The sequence below is a fragment of the Macrobrachium rosenbergii genome, chromosome 15, assembly GCF_040412425.1.
Source record: "Macrobrachium rosenbergii isolate ZJJX-2024 chromosome 15, ASM4041242v1, whole genome shotgun sequence".
Classification (NCBI taxonomy): domain Eukaryota; kingdom Metazoa; phylum Arthropoda; class Malacostraca; order Decapoda; family Palaemonidae; genus Macrobrachium; species Macrobrachium rosenbergii.
In genome coordinates this window covers 39,687,621-39,708,038 of record NC_089755.1, presented here as the reverse complement: position 1 = coordinate 39,708,038, position 20,418 = coordinate 39,687,621, and the positions used below count along the sequence as shown (strand labels likewise).

At 33.2% G+C, this 20,418-nt stretch overlaps 1 long non-coding RNA gene across 2 annotated transcripts in view; it reads right to left on the bottom strand.

Annotated features, from left to right (window-relative positions):
- Positions 1–20,418, bottom strand: part of LOC136846403 (uncharacterized) — a 103,697-nt gene that overhangs the window by 23,069 nt on the left and 60,210 nt on the right. Inside the window, exon 3 of one of the 2 annotated variants that reach the window (XR_010855372.1) lies at positions 1,864–2,049. The exons of the other annotated variant lie outside the window; for it this stretch is intronic. This is a non-coding gene — a long non-coding RNA (uncharacterized lncRNA). Of the gene's footprint in view, positions 1–1,863; positions 2,050–20,418 lie in introns of those variants that run through there. 2 annotated transcript variants of the gene reach the window in all.

The window sequence follows — 20,418 nt, the reverse complement described above, 5'->3', positions numbered from 1 at the left end:
ATTTGTTGACACGCACACAAGAGGGATGGACATCTGTCCCTCATTTGTGAGGCTGCATACGTTTATACTTGCAACAGATGATAAACTGCAAATTGCAATAATGGATATCATAACGGGGGTTAGGGTCTTATTAATTAATTCTTTCACATTTTTGTTGTAATTCTGAATCCATTCATGGATATTGTAGGGACGGGTAAAGGCCTCAAATTAATTTGAGTGTTTCTTTACTTCTTTTTTAAGGGATTCTTTACTTCTTTTCAAGTGATTCTTTACTTCTTTTTAAGTAGTCTTTACTTCTTTTTAAGTGATTCCTTACTTCTTTTTAAGTAACTCTTTACTTCTTTTCAGGTAATTCTTTACTTCTTTTTAAGTAATTTCAGGGATGTGTTAGTTACTGATCAAGCTAAAGTATTGTGTAAACTTGCTTAAGATGTAATTAACTTACTTTTAAGTAATTGCAGATAAATGAGTATAAAATGAAAATATAAACCCCGTTAATTAAGCTTAAGGTTTTGTGCAAACTTGTTCCTTAAGGCAATTTCATTTTCAGTAATAAATAGCTACTGTCTTTTAACATGAACTGATGAGATTGTTGATGCCTGAAAGGTCACCGTAGAAGGACTGGAAAACCCCTTTTATCAGTTTTAGTTTTCTAACTGAGTTAATTTTGGTGAAAAATGACAAATCCTCTTCCGACACGCTGCGTAAGCTTCTTTATTTGGGAAGAACGCCATGGAAAATATATTAAATGTGCGAGAGTGTTCGTTATAAAGTCTGTGTTTCATTAAGCATTTAATGGTGTTTTTGTAGTGTAAGAGCTATGAGAATATGTTTACGATATAAGGGATCATCCAGGATTTACCATCAAGGGGAAATAATAACCGTAATATTGTGAACAATCTCATTTCTTAAAAAGCATCCTCATATCCGGAAACTTCAAATGTTCAACCTGTCTGTTTCTTAGTGTTATGTTCCCTTCACTGCCTGAATTCTCTCTCTCTCTCTCTCTCTCTCTCTCTCTCTCTCTCTCTCTCTCTCTCTCTCTCTCTCTCAAGCAAAGAAACCTACTCTCTCTTCGCTCAAGCAAACAAACCTAGAGAAACATACGCAGTTTCACAAATGCTCTAGTCATAGGCCATTTCGATTCAATAAGAAATTTTCTGTCTGTCTCTCTCTCAGTGTTTGTCTTAACAGGTAATTCTACATGACTGCTTCAGTGTCTCACTAGCAAATACTAATCTCCGAATGGCATTTCGGGCGTTTGGTAAATGGCACCTCTGCCTCCAATGACGACCAGCTATTATTCCATTAGGGTCTCTGAGCACACAGCATGTTTTGGCAGAGAGAGAGAGAGAGAGAGAGAGAGAAGAGAGAGAAAGAGAGTAAATGATGATAAAGGCAAAGAAAACAGAAAGTTGAAGGCTGACTTTGGTACTGAATGCAGGGAAAAAGTTGCCATATATATATATATATATATATATATATATATATATATATATATATATATATATATATATATATATATATATATATATATATATATATATATACAGTATATATAAACATATACATATGCATATATACTGTATATGTATATGTATGTAAAATACATGTATATATCATATATATATAAATGTATATGTGTGTATACAATATAAATATATATAATATATATATATATATATATATATATAATATATATATATATATATATATATATATATATATATATATATATATATATATATATATATATATATATATATATATATATATTACACACAATTATAATCTGACACATGATTTACATATGCATGTATGCAACAGGGAAAATGAAACACGGGGAGTAAGCCATGACCGGCCTCGTCTTTATACTTACATTTTCAGGGGACTGATACGCAATGGTAGAAATTTACAATAAATACTAAGAGGACAAAACAAACGAACACAAAGACCATTGGAAACCAAACATTCACACCTATCCGCTATGTGTCAGTCCTTCGGGAATGGAGGAGTAGGCATGGAGCTGGCAACGTCATCCCAAAGGGCCTGTTGGAAAGCGGAATGAATTGAAGAGAAATAAACTGCACGATGCGCTACGTGAGATATCATCGATCCTTTTCTAAGTATAAAATACAGAACACATATTGCAACATAGGAAGTATCAAATCTTCAGCAAACTATGATACGCAACACAAAACATAAAATCTTCGGCAAACTTCAATGCAAAATATAAATCTAATGATGAATAACCCTCATAAAAAAATCAAACGCCTAAGAATTTCCGATTATTTGAAATCCTTCAGTTGAAGTGACAACTGATGTATATCCAATAATTCCATTTGGCGAGACGCACACTACATTCCCATTCCGTCCCAAGGCCAAATACCAATGATTTGGAATGTGTTCGTTCCTGGCTCTTGGAATTCCCTTCCATAACATCGGGTTTGCTTTCTGACAAACGTCAGGTATGCATGAATCAGGTAATATTGTATTTTGTGGGCTGGAGTGGGTGGCAGTCCAAAGTCCTTTTTATGCGGGCATTCAAGTGTCGCGAAAGACTGGCTTATGTACTGTGTGATTACACAAGCATGCATAAATACATACATAAATACATACATAGATGCCCACACGTACAAACATATGCGTATAAATATTTGAAAATGAACACATGGGAACGTGTTTCACTGAAATAAATTTCTGACTCACATCGGGACCGAACCCCTGTCTTTCAAAGTGAGAGTCCAGGGCGTTAATAATTCATCCACTGGCGGGTCCTGTGGATGAATTACCGCAATTTAATATATATGTGATATATATATATATATATATATATATATATAATATATATATATATAATATATATATATATATATATATAAATATATATATATATATATATATATATATGTACATGTATTAATATATATATATATATATATACATATACACACATGTATTAATATAATACACACACGCTTTCTTTACACACACACACACACACACACACACACACACACACACATATATATATATATATATATATATATATATATATATATATATATATATATATATATATATATACAGTATATATATACTGTACTGAAAATCAATGTTCTACGATCATCATCGTAACGGAAAAAAATTAAATGTTTATAATTTCAGGTTCATTGATGATCAACTTGTTTACCGTAAATAACATAGAAAGGATATTAAATGTTAATGCCATTAATTACCGTCCTAACGAGCTTCCAGTTAATATCATATAAAAGCCTCATGTTACGGCATTGGTGCACAAATTGACAATAATCAGCGAGGACTTTTTGTTATGCAATATTCGAGTTAAAATTTTCATTCGATTAAAACAACGAGGTTCTAGGCAAGCAAGATGCGGAAGACTCTGAAGGCTTGATTTTGTTTGTTCAGAAATATATAAAAACAATGAGTGTTTATTTAATCCTCTCTTGACAATTTCAAAATGACGATAAGAAGCAGGTACGCTAATTTAAAAACCTTTTTCTATTAACATATTTAGCGATAAATACGTTTGATAAAATTTTATATGAAATTAAGTCTCATATGAAATTTTGCATGTTAAATAAAATTTTATACGAAATTAAGTGTCATATGAAATTTTGAGGTTAAATAAAATATTAAGTTTCATATGAAATTTTCCATGTTAAATAAAATTTTATACGAAATTAAGTTTAATATGAAATTTTGCATCCTAAATAAAATTTTCTACGAAATTAAGTTTAATATGAAATTTTGCATGTTAAATAAAATCTTTTATGAAATTAAGTTTCATATGAAATTTTGCATGTCACATTAAATTTTATATGAAATTAAGTTTCATGTGAAATTTTGCATGTTAAATAAAATTTCATACGAAATTAAGTTTCATATGAAATTTTGAATGTTAAATTTCATGTGAAATTTCATTAAACAAGTAAAATTTTACATAAATCCAAATTTGACAACTATCTCTTTTTTCCACACAGCACATGTTTCTAGCAGAGAATTACGAAGCCTAAAATATGACAACCTTTTGCTCATGTGCCCATTATTTACAAAAGGTGTGCGACAACAAGAGTGCACCCATTCCGTTTCTGACTTCTCTGTGGCCGTGTTTAATTACTTTTCACGAACTGGAGGGTGAGTTATAGCCTGCGCGCCTACAACTACTGTGTTCCTCCTTTTTCTATTGCAGTTTATCTTATTTGCCAATTGTGTCTTTATTCAGCTCACTTTCATTTTTACAGCACGGTTTATGCTGTGCAGTTTTCTTCATGAATAAGTCTTTTCGAACTGACCCCTATATAGAAGTCCGTATTGTATATAATAACATAACAACAATAATAGTAATACCATCGTAGTTTTTTATTTTAGAAAAATTTTAACTTTTTATAAAAAAGAGGGTATAATAATAATAATAATAATAATAATAATAATAATAATAATAATAATAATAATAATAATAATAATAATAATAACAACCTATCTCTCAAATACCAAAAACAAAGGACAACAACAACAACAAGAACAATAACAATAATAATAATAATAATAATAATAATAATAATAATAATAATAATAAACTTTCTTTACATTGAGAACTCTTTCTAAAAGTAGGAAACGGCTCTCCTTCACCTCTTAGTTAAATCCAATGGTGCTTTGTCATTTGTTTAATTAAACAATCCCCTAACTAATGGTGCCATTTCGTTTGTCCACGAAATGTACCCAGACAAACGAAATGGCCCCATAATTTATGGGTTTGCATTCAAGAGGACGTTTTATTTTGTTTTAAAAAGTGAAACTGAACTTTCCATTTAATTTTGTTATTTTCTCCCAAGTCGCCATACAGCTTCAAATAAACAGCATGTTTGATAATAATTATAATGATGGTAATGTTGATGAACGATAATAACTATAATGATAATTATGTTGATGAATGATAATAATTATAGTGATAATAATGATGAGGAATGATAATTATGTTGATGTGTGATAACAAATAGATTGATAATAATGTTGATGAATTATACCATAATGATAATAACAATGATGAATGATAATAATTATAATGACAACGTTTATGGATGATAATAATAATAATGATAATGTGGATGAATGACAATAATCATAATGATAATAGTGTTAATGTGGCATCAAAACAACGACCATGATTATAATGAGGGTTGCCAAAACGATAACGACAATGTTAATAACGGTATTCATTAGCATTGATGAAAAATGATTAGGAAATATGACTGATGTTGACAAAAGCACCAAAAATTAACGAAGCTACTTTCAGTACAGCATAAAAACACACGTTCGCACAAGTACACTCAAACAACAACATTTTAATTATTCGAACGGTCAATATTTCCACATATCCTACAAAAGAGGGGGCAAAGCTACAATAAACATTCGATGAATATTTATTTATTTGTGCATTTCAGCAATATATTGATGCACTGTAATCGGATTTCTGTTCCTATTAGAGTTATACGAAAAATGGCTTCATTTCACCATGACGAAAAAAAATATATATATAAAATGCGCTTCTGAAAATTTCAGTATTTTTCCCCCCCGGTTTTTTCATCTTCTGCTGCACGCTAAAACTCCTCATGGCAATATTTCGGAATACATTTCGTTAAGCTGATGTATTTAACCCGATATCACATTAAATTATAAGACAAAAGTATAAACATTAAAATATATATATATACATATATATATATATATATATATATATATATATATAAACATTATATATATATATATATATATATAAACATTAAATATATATATATATATATATATATATATATATAATAACTATGTATGTACGTCTATATACATATATATATCATGGCCTAAGTCCTGTATGAAGTTTCATATCACTTACAAGTAAAAAGCAAACATACAAGCATGAGTTTCGGTTCCAACTCTCAAAGAGATTCGAGCCAGTTAATAATGTTTTTATCACTTTCCATCTACACACATATATACATAAATACACACACACACACATATATATATATATATATATATATATATATATATATATATATACTGTAATATATTCTTTGAAGTAATCCTTTAACGAAAACATTATCAGTCAATTGAAAAATATAGATGATCCCAGAGCTTGTAAACCAACAACCAAACTGGTGGTCCAGCTTGACCCCACTCGCCCTCAGCTTGCCCTGTAAGACTATAATTCCGCCTTGTAGGACACTCTCTGTAGTCAGTTAAACGAAGAACATACTGTGAGAGTCTCTACGGTGACGTTAATAAAGAGGCATCTTAGAACAATATGGCGCCAGGCACAGTTGTTCATTCGTCCGGCAGTTCATTTGCCCCTCCGCTATCACGTCCCGTATCTACAACATACTCTGTAGGACTACGTAATGCGTTAGGCCGAGAACATCCTGCGTGTGTGTGTGTGTGTGTGTGTTTGTGTGTGTGTTTACAGCGACAGCTGCGAAGGAGTCAACTTGGAATGCCATGGCGCCTGCCGCAATTATTCTTTTAGGCTAAAAAGCTACGCACGTTGCAAGGGAACGTTTTCATCCAGTCCTGCTTTTCTTCCTGAGTTGAAATGTATACACATCGCATGCTTGTGTGAAATTGACTCACAAATGTGCACAACGATGCAGGGAATCATTAACATTCTGTTGCTAACCTTTGTTTTTCTTCTCTCGGTACTTCACTATCTTAACAAGCGTCTAATTTTTAATGCTGATCAAGAACTATATTAAAGTTTATAAGTTACTGGATTTCTTAAAATAAAATGTTAAAATTACCTGAAATAATCACTTGAAATGACCATAAACTTATATAAAATTATAAAAACAGACTGTTATGTATCAGCTGACTCATGCATAACGTTATGTGAACTAATTTGACTATTTCTGTTTTTCAACTTCATACCAGTGTTTTGCGTTCTGTTTTGTGGTTTATTAATTTGAGTAATATTTAATTTTTTCTTTCCAGCAGCATCTACCCAAAAACACAAACACAAAGATATATTTTTATTATATATACATATACTGTATATATATACACACATTATATATATGTATATATGTATATATATATATATATATATATACATATTGCATGTACATATGTAATATATATATACACATATATATATACATACATACATATATATATATATATATATATATATATATATATATATTCGCTACCGGGGTCTAAGCGATGTCAGGCAGGGCAGCCGATCGAGGCTACGGCCTACCCCACCGCCAAATCAAAGTCCTTCAAAAGAAGGCATGCTTACCCCATATAATAATGGGAAAATACGTTAAAGACGAAGAAGAAGATATATATATATATATATATATATATATATATATATATATATATATATATATATACATATGTATATATATACATACTGTAGCACGTCCACTTTACCATTACCAGATTTTCCGTCCATTTTGATAAAAAAAACATTGTTCACTTGCCCTAATAATTCGAAAGCCCATTTCAGTCGTAATAGTTACATGGAAAACATCACTTCCGCCAGAGTTAAAAGGATTCATCAGCCGTGCCATGAAAAGGCAGAAAAAAATGTATGTGAAAAAAATACATGTGCCTACGTAACAGATGAAAATGAAAAATGAGAGAAAATGGTAATGAGGGATTGAGCAAGAAGGAAATAAATCTTTGCAATTAAATAAAAAATGGAATTTGTTACGTGTAAAAAGGAAAATAATACGTGAATAGTAAAATATTTTGCAGAATTATACAAAACTGGGAAGAAAGTGAAAAGAGAGCTTTACAGTTATAACCATTAGTTCAGCAAAAAAAAAAAAAAAAAAAAAAAAATTTAGGACAAAAAAATTTACCTTCAGTTGAAAACGAAAACCGAAAGAGCACCAACAACATTTTCTCCTTTAATCTTTTTAGGTTATAACTTTTCCTAGTCTTCGGGGAGGAAAAAGACTGTAATTATATGTATATGTATATGTATGTGTACGTGTTTAGGTATATATATACATATATGTGTGTGTATGTATGTGTGTATGTGTGTGTGTTTGAGGTTGTACATGCATGCTACCCATTGCTATAAATAAGCGGAATTAATTTGGTTTGGAAAATGTGTATGTTGAAAGGAATTGTAAAAACAGTTCTAACAGTATATGCGGGGCATGATTTGCAAAAGTACTAACAAATAATAAATATAAATGTATTTTCCCGGAGAAGCTAAGGTAATAAAGTTCATGGCGATGGTTTGAGCAAATACTTATTAACAAAGGAATATATATATATATATATATATAATATATATATATATATATATATATATATATATATATATATATATATATATATATATATATATATACTGTATATAAACCACAAGAAAGGAAGCAATGAAGTGTGTCAAACTAGGCAGGATGTTCAATAAAAACGAGCCTAAATAAAGACTCTGACAAAGGTCTGGCTTAATTGCACTTTCATAACACAATGGCTAAGGTGAACAAGGATTTTCTATACTTGCGGGATTTAAATATAAAATCCCATCTGGTTGCTATTGTACGAGGTATATACCGTCAGCCGAATGAAAGAGAAATCATTTAATAAATGGAGCGAATTTATTTTTATACTTTCATGTTTGTCATATATTTCCTTACTGCTCACAATTTGTTCTATGACTGACCATTTTTCATGTGAAATGCGTATATCTGAGAGTTCTGCATTTGCCACAGCTCGTTGTTTTGGTTCACTTAATGTTGAGCCTATGTTTATCCATCTATCTAATTGTGAATATATATAAATATATATATACAGTAATATATACATATACATAGATTTATATGTATATATACACACACACACACACACACATATATATATATATATATATATATATATCAGCCTCCTGTGTTTGGGGACACTAGCTAAGAACAAGCCCTTTATAAACACACATTTTCTATTAAGTAATAAAGGTCTGTTTCATTACAGAGTGAAAGGAGTTTACCAGTTGCGTATCTATAATTGTAAAATTTCACCTTGAAATAAATTCCACAGATATTACGAATAACCCATTTAGATGGAAAATCGTTAATAGAACAAACATTAATACATATTAATTTTCTCCATGTCATATTCTATAGTGACAATGAAATACTGTAATTTGCATTGCTTTTCCCTAACCGGCCATCTCGATAAAAAGAGAAAATGCACTTTCAAAGCAATAAAAAGGATATTGGTCAAACCTCTCAAAACTACAGTACGTTGAGATAAAATACAAAATTTATTAAAAAAATGTAAAAAAAATAATTTCACCATTTAAACAAAGGAAGAAAGAAAACCTCTAGAAATAAAAAAAAATGTATCAGCTGACCTCTTGGATTCATCCTGGCGTAAAATGGCAAGGTTTGAAAAAGAAAACAGAAAAAAGGAATGTCATCGGGAAAGACTCGGAATTTTTAAAAGTTTCTCTCTCTCTCTCTCTCTCTCTCTCTCTCTGTCCTCGACGTCGACATCCACTTGCAAAAACATGGCGAGGAGAAAAAAGTGCCTTTGGGGGAAAATGAATGCAATTTTACACCAACACTGAAAGAGTAAGTTATGAAAAACTTCTGAATAAGCGCGTTGATGCTCTCTGTCGGAGTCACGGCATTTGGACATTCCCCTCTCTCCATTTCTTTTCTTTTTCTGGTCCAATGGTCGAAACTCTCACTGACTAACTGCATGTCAGTTATATATTCTCTCGGGACTAAGTGCGTGCGTAACTGCTTCCGAAAACAAAAGCAGTTCATTTTCTCAGGTCTGAAATATTTCATTATTTCTTGTGAATAATTATTTTTTAATATATTTAGGAATTCCTCTGAAGATATATATGACGATATTTCTTTACTTCTATTGAATGAGTTATTTCCTTAAGTTCAAATTATTCTCTATATCTGTTCAATGACACTTAGATACAGCATACGAATGTATTTTCTAGTATGCTTACTCATAATGAATGCCATCACTTTATTGTGACTGTAAATTACATTCAGTAAAATGCATACGTTACACATGCACACATGTCTGTGTGCATATAGTACGTATGTATATACGCTATCTTGTTCATAGTTTTCGCCGTGATGATCAGTTGGTCTCTTCACCTTTACTAAATGAAACGTTTCAAGTCATTATAAAAAAAATTCGGTCAAGAATAGAAGCAAAAATAGAAGAACAATCTGAATACTGGATTTGCCATTCACGCACCTTCCGAATTACTGTTAAATCAAATCTACTGGCAGTCTTTTGGAAGCGTCTTAGCACAATTGGTTTATCAACAACACAGTCGGCAAAGGCAAAAAAGAAGTCGACAAAGAAATGAATTCTATTTTAGCAGATTTCCTAACGATCTTATTGCTAAGAATATTTTCCTGAGCGAAAAAATTGTGTTTTCAAGTTTGTACCAAATTTGTAAGGACTCCGTCTACGCTTGGTGGTTTGCCCATATCACTACTACTAAAATCTGTATTAGTATTTGGAACAACACTAGTACTTTCTCTTGGGGCATCTAGTAAGAGAAACTTGCCAAAGCGCTGATAAACACACACACATACACACGATTATATATATATATATATATATATATATATATATATATATATATATATATATATAATATATATATATATATATATATATATATATATATATATATATATATATATATATATATATATATATATATATATATATATATATATATATATATATATATATACATACCACGAGTAAATATCGATCATGTTGAAACAATGTTTCAACATAATATATGAAGAACCAAAACGTATAAGAGAATATACGTAGACAATAAATTCCTATTTAGAAAATGGACCTCCAAATGCGTGAAAATCAACAACAGAAGAAACAAGTAAATAATGCGCCGAAGAACTCGAGTTTTCTGTACAGAGTAATATGCTGTATGAGCCGCGGCCCATGAAACTTTCAGCCACGGCCCGGTGGTGGCCTGTCCTATTCCGTTGCCAGACGCACGATCAAGGCTAACTTTAACCTTAAATAAAATGAAAACTACCAAGGCTACAGGGCTGCAGTTAGGCATATTTGATGATTGGAAGGTGGATGATCAACATGTTAATTTGCAGCCCTCTAGCCTCAGTAGTTTTTAAGATCTGAGGGCGGACAGGAAAAGTGCGGACGGACAGACAAAGCTATCAAGCTATCTCAGTAGTTTTCTTTTACAGAAAACTAAAAAGGTGAAATATAAATTACCAAAAAAATGTGCAAACTCGAGGGCAACGCCACTAAAAGCACGAATGTCGTTAAAAGCAACATCCCCTTGGGTTTACTAACTAGGAAACACCATTGAAACAGCGAAAATGCTCTTGTTTGCTTTGTAAATATTATGAAAAATAAAATCTACAATAAATTTCCGCATTTTCATTCCTGAAGGAAAAGCTTTTAAACGACTGAAGATTATTATTTCTTAAGTGTTATTCTCTCTAAACTGACATCTTTCTGTATTCGTAGGATTTCAATGGCGGCTTAAAATTATATAGAGCATTTTTCAGCCAAGGGCAACGAGAAAAAGAGGTTTCGATACTATCTTTCAGAAAATCCCGCGTAGGACGAGAACTCCGCTGCGTCTGGAAACCCAAACTTACTACCCGTTAATTCCATTCCTCCGGAGAAGACGTATCCAAAAAGAACCATTCCCCTTTGCAAATTGAATCTGTTCCGTCTTCTTGTACAATGCAAGAACAGCCTCGAGATCTCTGTCTGGGGAATCCAGGTCGCAATCAAATCAGCGGGAATGTATTTCGGCGTCAGATATGATCCGTCTTGGGAGATGAACGACTGCCAAAAGGACTTTTCATTAAGAAAATGATAACGGCTTCTCCACGAGGCTGAGAAAAGTTATAAAGTTCTGTTGTTTCAGACTGAAATCAATGCGGGGAGGTTTTGAAAAAATGTTTGCTTCATATTGTGTTCATTGTAAGATGGTTTTGAAACGGTATTGTTTCACACTGAAATAAATGCGGAAACGTTTCCTTTGGTCACGTTCAATGGAGGATCCCATATAACTGCCCAGGAGTCGAGCATGTGTCCTCCAGCTTGGTACGCAAGAATTCTACTCATCAGACCACGAGGACAATACATATTCGTGCTAGAAATGCATCTCTCTCTCTCTCTCTCTCTCTCTCTCTGTCAAAACGTCCGATTTATTTGATATTAATGTCTCTTTCTCTCCCTAAGCACATTATTTACTGCAAGATGACATAACGTTAATTCCCGATAAAGGTCCCCCCACGCGCTCTCTCTCTCTCTCTCTCTCTCTTATTTTGACAGCTGAAAGCGGTCATTTGCCTTGAAAATGAATTGATGAATAAACACAAGAACAGGCTGATTTGACAAGATTACAAGGTATTATGGTATTAACAACTACAATACGCTTTCTCACCTGTTGCAACGCTGTAAATGAATATATTTTCCACACGGGAGTTTTCAATTCCGTCTGCTGAAATTGTGGTGTAATGGAAACTATCAACAAGAGCTTTGAAGAAAGCAATAAACGTAGCGACGAATGCATACCTCGGAACTAAGTCTTCGACTACAAAGAAACGTTGAACAAACAGTAAACAAGTAAAAAGTGCGCCGAAGTTTCTTCAGCGCAATCGAGTTTTCTGTGCAGCCAGTACAGCGTATAATTAAGGCCACCGAAAGATAAATTCTCTCTTTTGGTGGTCTCGGTACAATGCTGTATGAGACGCGGCCCATGAATCTTTAACCACGGCCCGGTGGTGGCCTATCCTATATCGTTGCCAGAAGCACGATTATGGCTAACTTTAACCTTAAATAAAATAAAAACTACTGAAGCCAGAGGGCTGCAATTTGGTATGCTTGATGATTGGACAGTGGATGATCAACATACCAATTAGCAGCCCTCTAGCCTCAGTGGTTTTTAAGATCTGAGGGTGGACAGAAAAAGTGCGGACAGAAAAAAGCGCGGACAGAATGAAGTGCGGACGGACAAACAGAGCAGGCACACTAGTTTTCCTTTACAGAAAAATAAAACGTTTATACCAGATACGATTAACCCCATCTAGCACAACAATAACAATGGTTCAGGCATTAATTTTCTTCAGGAATCTATAGCCACTACCTCATGTATCTTTAGTGGCACGTGTCTACATGTCAATTATTTCGTGTATCTCTAAGGACGAAATTTTGTCAGCTGTTTCACATACATGTAGTGACTAATTTCTGTAAATATTTCAGAATTCCGCGGAAAAAATATGTTCGTAACCACAGGAAGGCAAAACCAAATATAAAGTTTATGAAATGGAAAGAAATAAGACAAAATTCAAAACAATCATATGTGTGTTCACAAAACTATGACATTAAGTAATTTACGAAATAACATATGAAAACATAAAGTCAAGCAGCAGGAAGCGCCGTTAAAATAAGAATGCATAAAGAGAGAGAGAGAGAGAGAGAGAGAGAGAGAGAGAATAAACCAGGATACTAAAATGGATACTAAATAGAACAAGATAGAGAATGCACAGAACAAACAAATCAGACAGGAGAGAGAGAGAGAGAGAGAGAGAGAGAGAGAGAGAGAGAGAGAGAGCATTCAATAAACCAGGATACTAAATAGACGAAAGATAGAGAATGCACAGAACAAACAAAATCAGACAGGAGAGAGAGAGAGAGAGAGAGAGAGAGAGAGAGAGAGAGAGAGAGAGAGAGAACTATCAAGAAACAAGGGTAATAAATAGACAAAAGAAAAAGAGGAAAATTTTCAAGAACATGGAAACCAACAAAATCAGACGAGAGAGAGAGAGAGAGAGAGAGAGAGAGAGAGAGAGAGAGAGACCAAAGAAGCATAACAACCGACATGAAAAACAAAAGAAGAATGGACCATAAAAGGAGCGAGATACTACAGATGTTTCTAAAAGGCAAATTGGACCATAAAGCTCAATTTGCAATTGAATTACAAGGAAGACAGATCCTTAGATCCTCAGTTCGTTCCCATCTTTCTGCTTTGATTAAGTGTATCAGAGACGCACAGTTGTCTTTTATTAAGTATCAGAGGCGCACTGTTGTCTTTTAAGTGTATCAGAGACGCACTGTTGTCTTTTATTAAGTGTATCAGAGATGCACAGTCGTCTCTTATTAAGTGTATCAGAGACGCACTGTTGTCTTTTATAAAGTGTATCAGAGACGCACAGTCGTCTTTTATTAAGAGTATCAGAGACGCACAGTTGTCTTTTATTAAGTGTGTCAGAGACGCACAGTTGTCTTTTATTAATAAGTATCAGAGACGCACAGTCGTCTCTTATTAAGTGTGACAGCGACGCACAGTCGTCTCTTAAGTGTGTCAGCGACGCAGAGTCGTCTCTTATTAAGTGTGTCAGCGACGCACAGTCGTCTCTTATTAAGTGTGTCAGAGACGCTCAGTCGTCTCTTATTAGGTGTATCAGAGACACACAGTCGTCTCTTATTAAGAGTGTCAGAGACGCACAGATGTCTTTGATTAAGTGTATTAGAGACACACAGTTGTCTTTTATTAAGTGTATTAGAGAAGGGACGTTTTTCAGCAGTGCTTTATAAGTTTTTAGTATCTTCCAAATCTTTCATAAGTAGTTTAGTATTCTAGGTCTTTTGTGAGTATTTTAACCAACCACGTATTTTATAAGTGTTGTAGCATTTCAAGAGTTTTTATAAGTTAAATGATTCCAAAACGTTTAAATTTATTGGTCTTTTGAACAGTTTACTATTGTGTGTTTGTCATTACTGCTTCTTTCTGAGAAATGGACAGTCGTTTAATGTCCGTTGTAATTATTTTTGAAGGATTCTATTATTCTAAAAGGATTTCTAGGATCTTTCCTAGATAGTGACCCCCAAGGGTTTTCGGGGGTCGTTATCTAGGACTAATATTTCTTGGGGGGTTATTATCTCTCTGATATTCACAGTCCTTTGTTTATGTTTTTACGGTTATCACCAACGGGCTTGTACTAAACATGCCGCAAAGGTATATACACACCGGGTTGAAACCCATGGGGTCACTATATAGGAAAATAAGATTTTACTGCCTAGTGAACGTACATTACGTTTTAAAGTCCTTCATTAGTCCTTTAGTCTTTTACTGGTCAGTCTTCAATGACTTCCTGTTTAATCTCTTGTTTGTCTGATTTTTTTTATTGTATCTTTGTTACGTTACGAGTATCACAGGCAAAGAGAAAACAAAGAAATAATAATACTTTCGCATGCGTTTTAGTCGATAATGGTTCTTGCGTCATGGTTACAGTGGGTAAGAAGTGCTGACAAAAGCATTGTAACGAAATCGATAAAGAAAAACACAGAGAAATTACTTGAAATAATGAGATAATCAAAGATTGTGTGTAGATGTGTAATAAAAGAAAACTAACGAAAAAGCTAAGGAATCAGAGAATGTCATCAACAGATCTGTAGTAAAGGGAAAACGAATAGCTGAAAAAACAATAAAGGGAAAACGAATAGCGGGAAAAACATTAAAGGAAAAAGGAATAGCTGAGAAAACAATAAAGGGAAAACGAATAGCTGAAAAAACAATAAAGGGAAAATGAATAACTGAAAAGTCAATAAAGGGAAAACGATTGGCGGAAAAAATAATAAACCGAAAACGAATAGGACTAGCTGAAAAAAGCAATAAAGGGAAAAACAATAGCTGAAAAAAACAATAAAGGGAAAACGAATGGCTGAAAAAACAATAAATGGAAAACGAACTGCTGAAAAAACAGGAGTTAAAGAATTTGATTATGAGTTCCGTAACGAAAGAGGAAGAAGATGAGACAAGAAAAAAATACCCACAGAATTAAGATAATAGAACACAGATAAAAAAAAAACAGCAGCATGATAAAAACAGAAATAAGGAGTGAGGTTGGAGGTGCTGTAGGAAATATCATGAATTTCAAATTATCACAGAACCTACAGCCTACATCCGAAAGTCAAACCAACAAATAACACAAAATAATAATCTTCCAAAGACACGGCTTTAAGAGAAGGTAAAAACTAAGTAACAGAAAATCGACATAACACCTTAATCATATTTATGTCTTGTGTAACGGTTACATAATGTAGCGGTTACATAACGGGATGTTAACGCCACTGACATTGAAAAAGAGAAATAGACGATATAAATTCAGTGGATGTGATAAAATGATATGATGATGACTTTCAGGAATGATTTACAAATCAAGGACAGAGAGGCTTTGGAACAATGCTATCTTGGTTATAATATACAAACAAGTACATACACACATACAAACACACACACACACACATATATATATCACATCATATATATATATATATATATATATATATATATATATATATATATATATATATATATATATATATATATACATATACTGTGTGTATGTATATATATATGTGTGTGTGTGCATAAAGTCAATCATGTTTCAATATCAAATGAAATATTCAGTAATCCTGAAAGTCCACCAGTAAGTAAGCGTATACAAAAGTACGGATACGAGTACGGATACGACGGGAATTCTCTCAAAAAACCTAACGTCTTCAAGATTATCTTCATCTGAAGATTACCTCTGGTACTCAGACGGAAAGCTGACGACCTTAAATTTATCTTCGCTAAGTACAGGAGATTTATGGCTTCAACGAATACGCGAAAATGTTTAAATGAAACTTCGTCTTATTTTCAGCGGATGGGGAGCGATGCCAGAAAAAGGCTATAGTAATAAAAGAAAACGGTTTGAAATAGAATACTGCTAAAGCAGATTCAGAGATGATTATTTAAACACTCAGTAAAAGTGCATCTGTAACAATATAGTCCTTAGTTCTGAAAGGATTAATATAAATAAATTAATATAATATATATATATATATATATATATATATATATATATATATATATATATATATATATATATATATATATGTTGAACCTACTGGTCATTTCTTACCAGATACATATGTAATTGTAATAGCCACAATGCCCTCTTAACTTCTCGAATTCTTCGCGCTTTTTGGATACGCTTGCCACCAAAAAACCTTAAGATCCAAGTGCAAGAAGTATGAAGAAATTACATACAGTATGTATATATATATACATATATATATATTATATATATATATATATATATATATATATATATATAATATATATATATATATAATATATATATGATATGTGATGTGTGCGCGTGCGTGTGCGTGGAGATATATAACCAACTTTACTGGGGGTTGTATCCAGGAAGAAGAAAGGCATTGGGCTAGCAACCTCATCCCAAAAAATACGTAATGGAGGGGTACCATCGAGTTACCAAGAGCATTTAAAATCATCCGTGCGAGCAGAAATCAATATATCTCTAGTTAAATCTAACAAAGTGAAAATCTATCTGTCTTTCGGTATAGCGATCCAAACCCTTTAGAAAAATAACGATACTCCTTCCTTTTTCTCTTGTAATATTTTGAGTTGAATAACTCGTTACTGAGAGCAAAGAAAAAAAATAAATAAATAAAGGGTGGGCGGCCATGCGTTAATCAAATGATGGATTATTTTCTTGTCTATTTGCATTTAATTGTCTGTACCTAAAACCTTGAGAGTTCTGTACCATGAGTTGTACCAATGGACATTCTTAAAGTAGCTGCTGCTTGCTGTACCTGGCTTTAGTTCAGTACTCTAAGGCTGTCCATTTTAATACTGTAAGTCTGGCCCCACGTTATATTTATACCTGTTTTAAGGTTTAAGCGACAATTTTGGAAGCGTCGCTATATGCATGAAGAGAGAGAGAGAGAGAGAGAGAGAGAGAGAGAGAGAGAGAGAGAGAGAGCAAAATCTCAGGGACACCTACGGTAAGTAGTTTTTCCTTCCCTGATTAATATTAGTACAGAATATGACTGAGATAAAAACCCATAGTAAGAAATGTTCATTCCCTTCGGAGAAGTGTCATTACTTAATGCCCATATGGGTTTGATAATAACAGTAAAAGGGAAAACGAAATTCCAGCAGATATACTGTGGAGTGTAAGTATGCTGGTGTCTATTTTCCGCTTCTCTTTGTTTATGGCTGAACTAGAGGCTTCGTTACTCGGATTCGTCACCTAGTTCGAAGCTTCGTTTTTTAATCGGGTTGCTCAGAAGGGGAAGACACCGTTTTGGCATAAGGCCAACCTAATCTGACAAAATTGCATCATTTTGTGTCAAACTATTTACCCAAGAGCTGAAAATTTCTTTTAACTTGCTCGAAGCTTCGTTTAACACCTCCGTTACTGAACTCGAAGATTTGTTTCTCGTTGCCACATATTAGCTTGAAATCCTGTCGTTGCGTTCTTATTCAGCTTCCACGCTTCGCTGTGTTCGATGCTTTGTTTCTTGTGTGAATACCCTAATTCTCTACTTCGTCTGCGGTGCGCATTGTCGCACACGAAGCTTCATTCCCTCCATTCAAATTCGAGCTCGGAGCTTCGGAGAGAATGGCGGCTATTGCGGCAGTATGTAATTAATGGTCTCCCCATCATATCCTGCATAATGGAGTTGTATATTCAGTTCAGTAGTCGTTGATTAGAGGAGCGGTGGCAATCGAACCGCGGTTCATTGTCTGGGTCCGATAATATTCCATCCTCATTATTCGTATTTATTTTTTATCTCCTCATTTTAACGGGGGGCATTCAGAGCCCGGGACCTGTGAGCCGGGCGCTCCGGTTCTGTTTTAGTGGATTATGTACGTAAAGGAAAATGGAATTTGGGTGCTTTCATCGACGTTTGTATCACTTTGCGCCATAATTGCAGCGAAAATGAATTTTCATTAGGCAAGAACTCGCTGCTGAAGTATTCGAATGTAATAATTCTTTATACTCGTTGAATAATTTGAATGAGGTTTCCTCAGCGAGTAACAGAAAGAGATAAATGTTATACATTTGTATAATCGCTATAATCGCGATCATTATTGCTTACCGTGAATACTAACAAGATTAATGTGCAATGAATTTCCTGACGATACTTGCGCCAATCTTATAAGAAAACAATTCAGTATATTGATGGAGGGTACGTTTAAACTCATATCAAAATATTAAGTTAAAAAAACAGAAGTGCTACATATACTCATAGCCAGAGTTCACCTAACAACACAAATCTAACTACTATCTATAAAGGTGAAAAAAAACGCTCTATTTCGTAAGCAATAAAAAACCATTTGTTTTATTCAATTAAACCGACTACTGTATCGAAAGCCTCTCACATTTTTTTCTCTCAATCAATCAGTCGCATCTTGTCTACGAGAGCCGTATAAATCTCTCATTATTTCGAAACTGGAAGAAGGATTTAGACGGGAAGATTGACCTAATTACTTCCGAATAGAGATCGTAATTCTTATTTAATGAGAATACAGAGTTCCGAGCAGTGTGCTCAAAAACTAAAGCTTGTCTTAAGTGAATAGTCATTTTATATATATATATATATATATATATATATATATATATATACATATATATATATAAATAAATATATATATATATATATAATTTTCTATAAATAAATATATATATAATAATTTCCTTCTAAACCTTCTTTCCCCTGGAGGTAATAACAAAAAAATGAATGTCTTTAAGGCCAGGAGCAATCAAAAGACCTACCAAATGTGAGGCAAATACTGCACCAAAGAGCTACAGCACCCATTTTTGGCTGTTACACTATGTATGTGTACATATATATACATATATATACATATATATATATATATATATATATATATATATATATATATATATATATATATATATATATAAATATAATATAGTGTCACACAGACCAACCGAGCAAGATGAGGTTCGAATCCCTCTTAGGCTAGGTGCTTGTGTTATAAATGAATGAGACACTCCACAGCTACCAAAGAAATCAATACTGATGGATTGCTTGTGGCTTATCATCTAAAATTAAATACTACCACATGTAAAATCAGTCACAATCATACCTACATAAGTGTGTGCTCTTGTGTCTGTCCGTTTGTTTACACCAGTAAGGCAGAGAGAGAGAGAGAGAGATAGAGAGAAAGAGAGAGAGAGAGAGAGAGAGAGAGAGAACTTGCAAGAAGTTTCATCTGGATAATACGTCTCTCGCTTTGAAAACAGACTTGGCATTATGAAAGCAAACGTTTTATATATCGCAAAGCACCATTAACCCTTCATGTATATTGCAATGCATTGTGCAGTCAACAAGGTCGCTGATGAATGCTGGTGAAATATTACAAATCTCCGCTGTTGGCATGAATAGCCTTTCAGGGAAAGTGATCAAACTTGGATAGCCGAGTGGAGAGGAACAATGCTTATGTTAAGCGCCGAAACCAGATATAATACTGTGCATTATGATTTAAGAATATTATTTCCACAT